The sequence below is a fragment of the Amblyomma mixtum genome, unplaced genomic scaffold (genome assembly GCF_055824585.1).
Source record: "Amblyomma mixtum isolate Tamu unplaced genomic scaffold, ASM5582458v1 scaffold_17, whole genome shotgun sequence".
NCBI lineage: Eukaryota > Metazoa > Arthropoda > Arachnida > Ixodida > Ixodidae > Amblyomma > Amblyomma mixtum.
Genome location: NW_028317706.1, coordinates 1,438,953 through 1,451,900, shown reverse-complemented (window position 1 = coordinate 1,451,900; position 12,948 = coordinate 1,438,953). Strand labels below are relative to the sequence as shown.

General features: G+C 49.9%; 1 long non-coding RNA gene across 1 annotated transcript in view; it reads left to right on the top strand.

Annotated features, from left to right (window-relative positions):
* LOC149324782 (uncharacterized) overlaps positions 1-11,831 on the top strand; it is a 46,584-nt gene extending 34,753 nt beyond the window's left edge. The window contains exon 3 of the long non-coding RNA XR_016286700.1: positions 11,701-11,831. This is a non-coding gene — a long non-coding RNA (uncharacterized LOC149324782). The remainder of the gene's footprint in view (positions 1-11,700) is intronic.
* Positions 11,832-12,948: the final 1,117 nt, after the last annotated feature.

Genomic DNA, 12,948 nt, shown 5'->3' with positions numbered 1-12,948 from the left:
CCTTTAAACAACAGCAAGATCACAGCTGGTTAGGCTGAGAAGAGATGAACAGAGAAGTAATAAACAATATATGCAGAGAAGAGATAAACAATACCACACTAAAAACTGGGTGGATTCCAAAAGGAAGTGAATGCATCAATGGTTGGCAGTCAGATGGCTAAATAAAATTAGGACATCTGTGGAGAAAGGGTGATAGCAGCTCGCAAAGCACAGGGTTAACTGCAGATCAACTGGGGCAGCATTTTCCTGCACCGATTTTAACGGCAGATCCACACGACTAGCAAAATCGACTCGAGGAGTGGGGTGCACATCGTGTGACTGAATGCCAATGGCCAGGGAAAATGGCACCAGCACCGTGGACTGCGCACGCGGAAAAGGAGGCACAATTTTTCACAACTTTGAGTGGCATTCTGCTGCACTTTTAAAGAGCAAAGCTCTCAAATGTGGGAACACTAGCACTTTCTGTTTTATTGGCATGGCGGTCATTGTGAGGCCTCAAGGCCACGTTTCTATTGCATCCAATGGGTTAATTGCTAGCTATGTTTACCTGAAGGGGGCGGGGCATCTAAGATCGCTGTTATTTCCTTGCAGCTATTAAAACGATACAGCGTACACTTCACAACATGCTTAACGAACGACTATGGGAGCAGCATACGTTTACCTCCCTATTATTTGTTGCTACTGAATCATTTCAACCTTGACAAAAGATCTGTAATAATGGAATAATTACCCATTGCCATCCACCCGAGCACAGCCAAACGGCTACAAAGGAAAGCTATACAGCTTTCTGAGAAACTTCGTATTAAAAGAAATATTACCCCTGGTCCGGGGTTCGAGCCCAGGAGCACCGCTTCACCGGAGCAATCACTCTACCCATTGATCTAACCTGGACGGCAAGCTTATGGTAGGGCGAGAGTAAAGTCATCAATAACTAGAAGTGAGAGCTGTGTTGCTCCAATGTTTTAGGACCCCTAAAACATTGGACAAACCCAGTTTCCTCTTCATGCTACAATACGTAGTGACATTTTGGTCTATGCACCAGAAATAAGATTAAAGTATCGGGGTAGAACACAATGTTTTTAGAGAAATAAACAAATATTTTGGCCCTTGGTGTATTGGGGTTTAACGTCCCAAAGCGACTGAGGCTATGAGAGACGGCATAGAGGGCATATATGCATGAGAGCAAATACATATGTCCAGGGCAACTGTTGTCAGTGGCCGCAACAGTGTGATGAATGACAAGAGCAGAAATTGTCTACTGCTACAGAAACTAAAATAAGGTATTAATATAGAAACAAAAAAAAACAATGAGATGGTCCATGACAAAAGAAATTAACAGATTGTGTGTGATGCACCCATATACATTCTTTGAGTACATTTACATGACTGCCATAACCACATTGAAAGATGAGCTGGCTGGAATACCAATATTTTTATGCATGATGAAAAGAAGAGAACGATTCGGATGCAGCGTGCACAGGATTCAGCTAATTACTATTAGGATGCCCTGCACCAGCATCGAAGGTATTCTTGAATTGAACGTAGAGAACAGTCTGCCTCGCATAAATGAGAGGAGAGAACGGAAAACGCATGCATTCATCAGCAAAAAGCCCCATATCTCACGTCACAGCTTAGCATGGTACGAAAATTGGTAGTGCATTTAACAAAGGTGCCCACAAACAAAAAGTGCAAACAATTTGTCTGTGGCAATGCAAGTAGGGGCAAGGGACAAAAATACCGAACAACACTGGTGAGTGTGAATCAGGATGGTGTGTGGGTAGGGTCCCGTGCCTGGGAATAGTTCTCAGGGCGGAGAATCGCCGGCAGCACAGCTGATAGCAGTCAGACAACAATAGATAAGAGAAAGTGAAAATCAATAACAAACCGTCAACAATGGTGAACGACTTGAAAGCGGGCCGTACAATCGAGGCATACAGCAAAAAGCTTAAAATCCCAAATAAGTGCGCAGTTGCATGCCCATCAATACTCAGTTCTCTGAAGGACTGGTAGCATCGACGCCTACTGTCTGAAATTTTGTTCTAGCGGGGAAACGCAGATAAAAAGTTTACAAATCACTAGCCAAGTAATATGCACCAGCCTTTCACATGTGATCATTGTTCACGAAAAAAATTGTATTACGAATAATTAGGCGTAAGCACTAGTCTGATGAGTACCAATACGGAGCAAAATTGACCGTTGTCTGTTCGCAGCTGGCCTAGCGCGAGTGCTTCGTCGTGCAGCACTGCCGCTCATCGTCACCTTCCAGATAACACAAATCCATCCGATGGGTGCCAGCCGCAAGCAAAATCTACTGTTCTCAGTTCCCTTGTCTGTTCGCAGCTGGTCTAGCGAGAGCGCTCTGTACCGCTGCACAGCTCTCTCATCGTTGCCTCGTACGTAGTACAAATCCATGCCATTCGAATATAGTAAACACCATCTGTAGATTTTCGCAGCCCTAGCAAGCGACCGCATAATTCTGCTGTGATATCTGGTGGCATTTTTATTTACCAAGAACCTGAGTACTAAAGACAGGCAGAGACTATGGAAAAACACTTGTCCCGCAGGCTATACACCCGAATTCTTTTCTGCCAACGCATTATGGCCAAGGCGCAGATTGCTTTCACTGCCATTCCTCTATAGCCGCACACTAATAACGCGTGTGAATAGCGATCAGGAGTAGCGAAGCGTAGACGGCACTCGCTGGTCATGCGGCTTATCCACGCTTCACGAAACCGTGCAGTATTCTTTGTTGCCTCTCCAGATGACAAGATGTCGTAGCGCTGCCTTTCTTCACGGCTTTGCCCGTTCAAACTCACCGATGTTGACAGGGCGTAATTCTCGTCGTTGGCTTCCAAAACACACTTCTGTTCTTCATACATGTCCGCCGCACGAGCACTCAAACAATGCTACGAAATGCGAAATAATGTAAATAGTGATGCGTCAATTGAACTGTCATGGCGCTTTTAAGTTTATGTTATTATTAACTGCGAATACAAAAGCGTTTTAGATACTTTTGCTGGCCTCTCTGTAGAAACTGTGATCCCATCACCCATACTTAGGGTGCCGCGAATGTCCTAGCAGATGACGACGCATACGGCGCTGTTGACGGAATGCAATTTCGTTTGATGCCAACTAAAACACTGAATTGCGACAAATAAGGCGAAGAAATGCGCCGTATCTCAAGCTGGTGCATATCGCTGATATGTTGGATACGAGCAGTAGGACGGAAAGCAGATGCGATGCTATAATTTGCGCGACACTGGCATGCTCGATGGAGATCTACATGAAACTGAGGGCTCAGTTGTGACCCGTACAAGCGGATTACTTTGACATCAACTGCGCTACGAAACTACCTTTATATTTGCGTCACATTTTAGCCCACATGCAACAGCAGCTCGCACTCGCCGCATCCTCTTCTCTTGTACTTTCGCAAGCAAGAGCCCACACGGGAACCGATAGAAGCAAAGTTCAAATTGTTCCGGGAAAAACGAGAAGCTTACCTCAGCGCGTACTCGAACTGAAGTTCTCAGCCAGTACGTCACGAACGGTGACGATGGCGTCGAGGACGAGTTTTAACGTGGCTGCTACACAGCCGGTATCCCAAGCATATGTGGGGTAAAAGTTGTTCACCTGTACTGCAAACGTGCGCTGAGTTGTAGGCCCGCCGCTAAGTGCTCGATTTGCCAGCCTTGCTAGTGCAAGTCACAAGATGCTGAGCCAATCTGTTAGAGAGCCGAGCTTTCAGCAATGATGCTGCCCGCGAGCACGCCGGGCGACGAACTTCGCTCTCTCCCTGGCTGCCCTATTCGTCGCTAAGCCTAGCAGGTTTCACTTCGATGCAGGAGCTGGGAGCTCTTCGGAACTGGCTAGCTATGAGGTGCTACTCTCTTCACTGTACGTTTTACTGTGAACTATGTCTCTTAGTAAAATAAAAATAGTAGTAGTAGTAGAAGTAGTAGTAGTAGTTGTAGTAGTAGTAGTAGTAGTAGTAGTAGTAGTAGTAGTAGTAGAAGACCTTTCTTCGACCATAATTTACAGGCCGAGCATGTCGACCGCCTGGGCGACCAAAAGTCGCTGTTTTTCCTCCCCTTCAGCGCCAAGTCAGTCGAGCCAGGTGGTGATAGAGAATGTGGAGGTAGGAACCCGACTGCCGAGCAGCCGGGCAATAGCAGAGGCAATGGGCCAGATCCTCATAGATACAGGGGCAGTTGGCACAGGAAGAGTGCAATCGATAGCGATAGAGAAAGAGGCGGGATGGGGTGATGACTGCATTCATTTGGATGTGCCGACGAAGGCGAGCCTCCGCGACCGTGAGTGATGGATGAGGGGGAGGGTAAAAGCGTTTGTCGAGGCGGAGCTCGAGGTAGACCTCTTTTATAGTGCGGCGAAGGGGGAGTCTCCCACCGTTCTCCGGGCGCTTGGGCCAGGGGATCAACGGTGCCCGGAAAAGTGTGTCGCGGCCAAGCTGATGGGCAAGCTCATTGCCGTCAATCGCTAAAAGTCCGGGGACCCAACGGAGGAAAACGATGGAAGGCTGAAGTGCGAAAACCACTCGTTCGACCTCCTGTTGAAGAGAAGGGGTTAGGGTGCGTTTCTATATGTAGTGTATAGCGGCTTGTGAGTCTGTATGGACTGTGTACTCTTGAAGAGAGGGAAGGAGGGCAAATGCATGGAAGGCATGCGTAATGGCGAGGACCTGGAGGACAGTGCGTCCGGAGGGCGCAGATACGGCCCGCTGGTGTGGGTTCGAGGGGCGGGGAGGTGGGGATGGCACAGGGCGTAGCCGCAGGAACCTCGAGCAGCCACGAAGGAGGCATCCGTGTAGGCTACGCCCTAGGTATCAGAGAGGAATGGTGCTGCGCGGCCGCATGACGACAGCCGGCTTCCAGGGCGGGGGACATGTTGGTCGGGAGGGGGAGAACACGAAGATTGGGAGCTGGGGTGGGAATAGCAGAGGTGAATGGAGATCTCACCTTTACTAAATGTGAATGGAGAGATAGGAACGGGCGAGATACCCGTTGAGCCAATAACCGCTGACCCTGACGGGTAAGGGAAAGCCGGGCAAGCTGTGAGTCATGATGGAGAGTAAGAAGAGAGCGGAGAGGATGGAAGAGGCCTGTTGCCAAGAGCTTAGCGGTAGAGGTAGTGACAGGGAGGTTGAGAGCTGCCTTGTAGAGGCCCACAAGGGCAGTCTCGAGAGCGTTAAGTTGAGTCTGAGTGAAGGAAGCGTAGAATGCAAAGTACAAGATCTTGTTGAGGGCCAGCGCTGGGCAACTCGGAACGCATGAGCCTCGTGGAGACCTGAGCGTCGAGTGACCACGCGCCGCAGGAAGTGAGTTCCCGAGTGGCAGGTTGTGTGGCCGTATGCTAAGGGAAGCCAATAACTTTGCAGTGCGTGAGGACAGGAATGGGAGAGCCAGAAAGATGGAGAGAGACGAAGTGGTTGTGTGAGCGCTGGTAGGAGGAATGGTTGAGAAGGAGCTGGGATTTCTCAGGAGCAGGAGAGAGGCCAGCGGTGGTGAGAAAGGAGTCGATGAAATCTAGCCCACGTTGCAGGGTGTCTTGTACGTGACCGGGAGAGCCAGACGTACACCAGAGAGTTATGTCATCGGCGTATAATATATGACGGAGGCCGGGACTTTCAGCCAGCTTTGAGGTGAGAGGGGCCATAGCGAGATTTAAAAGGATAGGAGAGAGCACAGCACCTTTAGGAGTGCCACGGGTGACGTGGTATGGGTCAGACAGATGGGTGTCTACTCGAATGCGAGCCACACGTTTAGAGAGGAATGAATGGATATAAGAGTACATGCGGGAGCCACAGCCCAAGGAGGCAAGTTGAGAAAGGATGTTGTCGTGGTAAGCAACGTCGAAGGCCTTTGGAACATTGACGGTCACGAGTGCGTGAACTTGAGTAGGAGTAGGTGGCAGGAAGGTATGCTGGAGAATCAGAATCATGTCCTGTGCACAGACGTGGCGTCGGAAGCCGATGAGAGAATGGGGGAAGAATGCCTTCGAGTCAAGAAAATTAGAGAAGCGAGTCAGAGCCTCTCGCTCAAGGGTCTTACCAACACACAACATCAGGGAGATTGGGCGGAGGTTAGAGAGGGAGGGAGGTTTGCCCGGCTTTGGAGTCATAGAAATGAGGGACGAGGTCCAGGGGCTCGGCAGGCAGCCGCTGTCCCAAGCCTCATTGTAGGTTTGAAGAAAGATTTCTTTGGCGCAGTCAGGAATGTTACGAAGTGTGGTGTATGTATTGGCTTCCTCACCGGGTGCTGAGCGTGTAGCATTAGCAGCCAGAGCCGATTCGAGCTCCCAGAGATTAGAGGGCGGATCCAGATCGGAGTTGGGTCCGCGCGAGTACACCGGGTAGCAGGGTGTCACAGGGGGGCGGAAGAGAGGCGAGCTGATCAAAAACATCGGAATGAGTCCCCTGAGTGAGGGCTTTAGCTAGAGTGGGAGCAAGGGCAGGCTTAGTCCCAAGGAGGGATTTAGAGAGAAACCATATGCATCGCGAGTGCAATGCAGAGTCAAGGCCATCACAAAGAGTTCTCGAAATAGAGTGCTCGAGGGATGCGCAATGGGCAACGATCTCATCCCGGACACATGCGATCCGGGAGGAAAGTTGGGCATTGTGGGGTTGGGAGTGAAAGGAGCGTTGAAGACGTTTACGGCGACGCCATAAACGGAGAAGGTAAGGATCTGGGTCTGGGATTGGGTGACGAGAGCGAACACGACGGCTACTGGACATGAGCGCTGCAGAGATGCGCGACGTCAAGTCGTCGTAGGATTGAAAGGAGTCGGAGGCGAGATTAGTGCCAAAGGCATGCCAGTCAGTGTGAATAACCGGGTGACATCGAGGGATGTGGGAAAGAGTGGTGGTAATATGGATGAGAAATTGGTCATTGAGAAGAGTTTCGGCTGTCACCTGCCAGTGAAAGGAAAGTGAACCCCGAGAGAAAGTGAGGTCGGGAGTCGTGGGGCGTTGTGAGGCAGTGCCCGCTCAAGTGGGGGAGCCAGGAGTATTAAGAAGGGTGAGGTGGCGTTCCTGGGCCAAACAATGGAGGAGGCGGCCGGGTTTGAGGGTTTGTGGGAAGCCCCAGAGTGTGTGAGGGGCATTAAATCACCACCAAAGAGGAGATGGGAGGTAGAAGGAAGAGAGTGAAGGAATGTACCCAGACCAGAGAACGAAGACGAAGTGACAGGGGGGTTGTAAAAAGACAAAAGGGCGAGTGAGATGCGGGAAGAAGGGTGGTAATAAACCACACCAACTAAATATTTAAGGAGGGTAGAGGGGATGTCAATTGGCTCCACGGGCACGTCACTGCGTACATATAGACGCAAGTGGTGTGGCCGTAGTGGCATGGTAGGCGCGGTAGCCTGGGACAGTGCGGGCCGTCCGGGTCTCCTGGAGAAGGAGAAAATGTGGCAGGGAGGGGCGGGTGAGTAGGTACTGATGGAGGGGGGTCTTATTGTGGCAAAGATTTTGGCAGTTGCACTGAACAATCTCGAGGTCCTCGCCAAACGCCATTATGTTAGTGTAAAGGTAGTGGCTCGCGATGGTACGCGTTACTTTTTTTTTGCCAGGGGCAGTGACTCATGGACGGATTAGAGCATAGAAGTGAAGGATTCCAATTGTTTTGATTGTGCTTGTAGGGTGGTAAGAATCTGGAGAACCGAAGTTTCCAGCTGAACCAAGCGAGTGTGATGTGCCTGTGTGGTGGTTTGGACAAGGTCAGCCAAAGGGGCGACCTGGGCGCTGGAGGAGGGAGTGGTGAACGTGGCAAGCTGCTCATTTAGCTTGCTAAGCTGGGAGGTAAGAGAGGAGGTGGTTGTCTGGAGGGTTTGAGTCAAGGAGTGTATCTGCTGTTGTAGATCGTGGGAAATGCGCTGCTGCTCTCGCAGCTGGCGTTCCAGCATTGCGAGCCGGAGGTCGAAGGAGCGGCTGTCGTCAGTCAAGGATGGAGAAAGTGGTGTAGTGGAAGAGAGGGACGATGGCACCGAGGATCCTTTAACTATGGCGGCATAGGAGCCTGGCGGTGACGTGATCGGAGCTGATGGAGGTTCATGATTAGAGGAGGAGACATTATTAGAGGACGTGGGGGGTGGTAGGTTGAGTGGCCCGGCGCAAAGCTAGCCTTCAGAAGTATGCAGCTTTGGCACACTCGCTTTGTTTAACGAGGAGGAAGGGCAAGTGGGGTCGAGGGAGGGGTTGGTGTTTACCTGGCAATGAGCGCACCAGGGCTGGCTACCTACATTAGCGGAAGGGTCGGCGGGTAGAGGAGCAGCACAGCGACGGCACTTGGCCGGAACACTTTGCTGGGGGCATTGGTGGGCGCGGTGTCCTAGAGTGAGACAACGGGTGCAGGTGGGAGGCTTGAGCTCATGAGGACGGCACTGGAAGGCAACGCGTTTAAAATATACAAAGTGGGGGATGAAGGTAGCAGCAAAAGTTATGAGCACAGATTAAGTGGTGCCCACGATGCGAGCAGCTAGAGTGTCTGCTTTGAAAGATTCGAGTTCATGCATGAGGTCATCAGGGGTGTAGTGGCCACCGACGTTATGGATGACACTGAGGCATGAGATGGGAGGATGGGGGACATATGTTGTGACGCTGATAGGCTTACCGTGAAGCTGAAGATGCGTGATAGAAAGTAGTAGGTGGGCAATGAGTAGAATGAGTTTTTAAAAACACAAGGCTTTGGGCTGTCTTAGCCTGAAGGGTGATGTCTGCACTGGTCTTGGAGGAGCGTGGTGCAGCGGCGATGGCTGCGGCGAGCACGTCGCAGAGAGGCAGCTTTTGAGTGAGGGTACCACGGGGAAGTTGGATGCCCACTGTGATGAGCTTGGCGCGGGATTGGGTTGCGTAAGCAGGCTTACGGCTGGCACCGATGGTGCTCCAGCTGATTTCCGGGGATGGAGTGTCGCCTACCGGGGATGCTGTAAGATCCATGTCTGAGTCGTCAGCTTGAGAAGCAGTCTGCGACGCGGGTGCCGGGCTGCAGGTAAGCGGGAAATGTGGCTGGAGTAGGTGCGGCGACGCCGGCGGCTGCGACGCGTCTATGGGCCCGAAGCTCTTGGTGTCCCTTAGAGCGTGGGGTTGGCTAGCAGGGGACGCTGCGGCAACGACGAGCGCTGCCGCCTGCGCCGCGGCCGTCGATCCGCGGCAGTGATTGAAGCCTGTATCCCTCCGACGCTGTAGGTGAGCACACTAGCCAGTGTTTTCCGTAAACAGTATTCTAAGAATTGTGAGCAGACGATATTACGGCCATCTTCTAACTACTTAGGAATAGAGCGCGATTTGGAGCAGGGGCAGAAGTAGCTGGTCGTCCTCATTTGTCATCCTTCATTCCTATTTCAAACCACCCTCTAGTGTTCAATGGACTAAAAACTTGCCAAAGCTTCCGTTCTGCTAACTACTTCGGGTTCTTTTGTCTTCATTCCTTTTCGCTCACTTGCACAAGTCGGAGAAACACGATGAGAGAGATATCTTACTAAAACGAGATTGTACTCGAAGCTATCACCTGAAAATTAGCGCAAATAAAGGGGCGTACAAATTTATTACATGTGCGAGTAATCATTCGAAGCATAAGCGAACGGCTGTATCGGCATTTACAGGGAAACCGATGTGCAGCAAGCAGTGCACAATGTCGGGCCCATTGATGCGGTTTCCTACAGAAACTTCAAGCTTACCGTTTGGACAGCGGTAAAGAAAGAATACTCCGCAATCGACTGAGATGGAGCACGTCATGAAGCGAGGGCGGCCTAGAAAACTGTCTCGTGAGGGAACTACAGACCAGAGTCCGTGGGAGACCGAGCAATGATTGTCGATGTGTCCAGGCGAGGTGGAAGCCTCAATCTGCTCGCTGCCGCACTTGGCATCAACACAGACTATTCGGTAGATAGCACTATCTGATAGAAATGTTGCATAGAAACGTAATGGTGCCCTGATTTGAGAGGCTCTCAAAAATTCACAATTTCCATCAGTGAGGTCACTTTTTACCGCATTCCGATCCGATTGGCATGGCTACACTGAAACATGGGAAGGCAAAGCCAGTTGAATGAAACCGCCTTGATTTGAAGCGTCACCGCCGAAATTATGCGCACTTCCTGGAGGACCACTCTAGCCTGCTACTACATGGAGGAAACGAACTGCAGTGTGCGGTATTTGCGAAGCTTCGTGAGAGCCCAGCTGTGCGCCCCCTGCTAAGCACGAAAAGCGCAAAAGCGAATATCTTGGTTTGCGGGTCGTCATGCTGATTGCTTCAATCCGGCAGAGCGGAAAAAGTTCACTGGGCCGTATTCGACATCCTTGCTGAAGCTCCGAAAAACTTCGCGAGAAAAACCCTGCTGCACATCAAGAGCACGCCAGCGCACAGCCGTGTCATAGAGCAGCCCTCGTTGCAAAAACCTCCGGTGGCACTTGCGTCTCCTGGCGTACTCCGAATGCGAAATCATTGTGTACTCCAGTTTGCGCTAGTCCATTGGCCGTTTGTGCATTTGTGTAGCTTAGTACGCGTTGATCATGAAACCGCGCAACCTCTTGCGGAGCTGGCGCGACGCTGCTCCGGACTTACCCGAGCTTACGGGTAACTCGCGTGAGCTCAGGTAAATGCCCGCACTTTCTGTCCAAACATTCTGTCAACACTATCTGTTCACACTTTCCGTTAACGCCACACGTGCGCACATGCGCGGTGAACTGTACAGACGGTGAAGCTAGTTTTCAGAACGGGGCGTCTAAGGAATATACAGGTGGTACATGAAAGAAAGTCGATCTTTTGCGCCTGAATTAGAAAAAAACAGTTACTCGGTGTAATAAATACAGTTCGTGCCCACTCCACCCAGGAGCTTTTGTGCGTCTGGCGAAGTATTTTAATACAGCGTCCCTGCGAGCCTCAGTCGCCTTGATGTTCCCATAAACAAAACGGAAACTTAATAAACCTGAAGGAAAGCTAAACGTTTTGATTGAGGTTAATATTTCCGACCTAGCATTATATGGCATCGACATTGCGCATTAACCGAAAAGAAAAACAGAGTGAAGGCAGTGCGATTGAGATTTTTCAACTATATTGCTCTGCTATCGCTTTCAGCCGTATTGCATGGCAGGTATACCAACATCAGTAGCAGAGTAGAACGAGCACTGTTCACTATTAAATGCATAACCTATTAGATGACGTGCATCCGTAGGATGCACCTGCTTTTCTGTGAATTGCATCTGTCCTTCCTCTGCTTCCGTTGCCTGTGTGCCATGGCCCCGAAGATTCAGGCACGACATATTTATATGGCGTAATGTAGATGAAGCAGCGTCTCGTGAACGGGCTCCCGGTACTAACAACACGGTGGCACAGAGGATGGTATGCCACCATAATAAAATACCTACGCGTTTCCTGTGGTAATTGGCACGCATATTTGAAAATTTAAAGAGCGCATGATGATGGGTCAACATATAGCTTGGTGTTAGCTGGCATAATTTCCAGACACGGTTGAATGTGCGCGCGACCCCGAGAATGGGAAGAACATTGCGTCGAGTGGTCATAGGCACAACCGTGTTTTGCCCTGAATACGTTCGTAGCCTATACAGGCCGTCCACAGTTCCTGTGCCGACTGAAATATACGCAGAAAAAATGCGCGCTACGGATTCTGTAGAGTTTCGCCGCTGCGCTAATCTCTGTTGTGTCTGTTATGGCGCATTTTCACTTGCAGGTTGTAGAAGGGGCACTCAAGGCTGAACGTGCCTTCGCTGCCCACTCGGCTCCCGTTCAAACCCTTTGCAGGCTGCCGGTCGAGGAACCAGACTCTCTCCAAAACGGCCCATGACGCCCACAATAAACTGCTTTAAGAACAAAACAATGGAATTGTTCACATCAGTTGTACTGCTACCCGACAAGTGAAGGTTTTCGAGCGCTGCCTATCAAACGCATGTACACTGTTGCATTCATGGCTGGGTTATTCACCTACATGAATTGCTTACAAGAAATCCGACTGGTGAGCAAGGTGGCCAGGAGAACGAACTTCTCGCTGAAAACTATTCGATCAAGTAAGTTTTTCTGCCATTTTGCTGGCGAATGAGATAAAAAAAGTATATCTTTCTAGTCCAATTTTTCTCAACTCCAGAGGAGGGCAAGTAATTTTACCGAAATATTCACCACAACACTTAGGGTACCGTACCGAAAGTTTTTCATATTTGGTTGTGTTAATATTAGAGACGTGATATGATCTGTTTTATAGGGCCTGCATCACAATGCAAGGGCTTCCAAAGAACTAAGTCATGTGATCAGAAAATGGTGGCCTTGCCGGCTCGCTTACAGTGGCGCTCAGATCGGCGACTGTCCCTCAGCATGGCAGTCAAGTGTGGCTGGCAATTGCTGTGGTAGAGTCCAACGAAAATGTTGTAGCTTAACTGGAGAATAGGCCTGACAGTTGAGTGTTTGCAACACTCACCTGCTGAGAGGAAAGTTATGGTATGGAATTCTTGCCGTGGTAGCGCAGTGAAATGCAGTTAAATGCAGCCGAAATGCGAATAAATTCTGGTTGCTGATCTCACTTTCTGACCGGGGAAAATTTGCCCTTCAGCAAATTATTCTGGAGATAAGAACTTGCAAGCATAATGGCAGGAATTCAATTTTTACTTCAGACAAAAACAAGAACAAAAAACGAATCGGAGCATTAGAAACGTTTAATAAGTGCTTGAAACAGATATCGCGTCCGTCCTATATAACGTAGCATTTTTTGCTACTTTGAATTTTTCGTTTGGAGCCTCTCACCTGCAGTAAGGTTAGTTAACGTGGGGAAAGTTTGTTTTTGATGTAATCGAGAATCTTCGTATTTTTTATTGCTATTTACAGTGTCATTGAACCCGCCTTGGCAGTTGTGTTCAGTCTATGGCGAGCAAAAATGGGTTTGGATCGTTATCGATGCAGTACTATTTAGCTTCTGGAGAACAGACGTTTT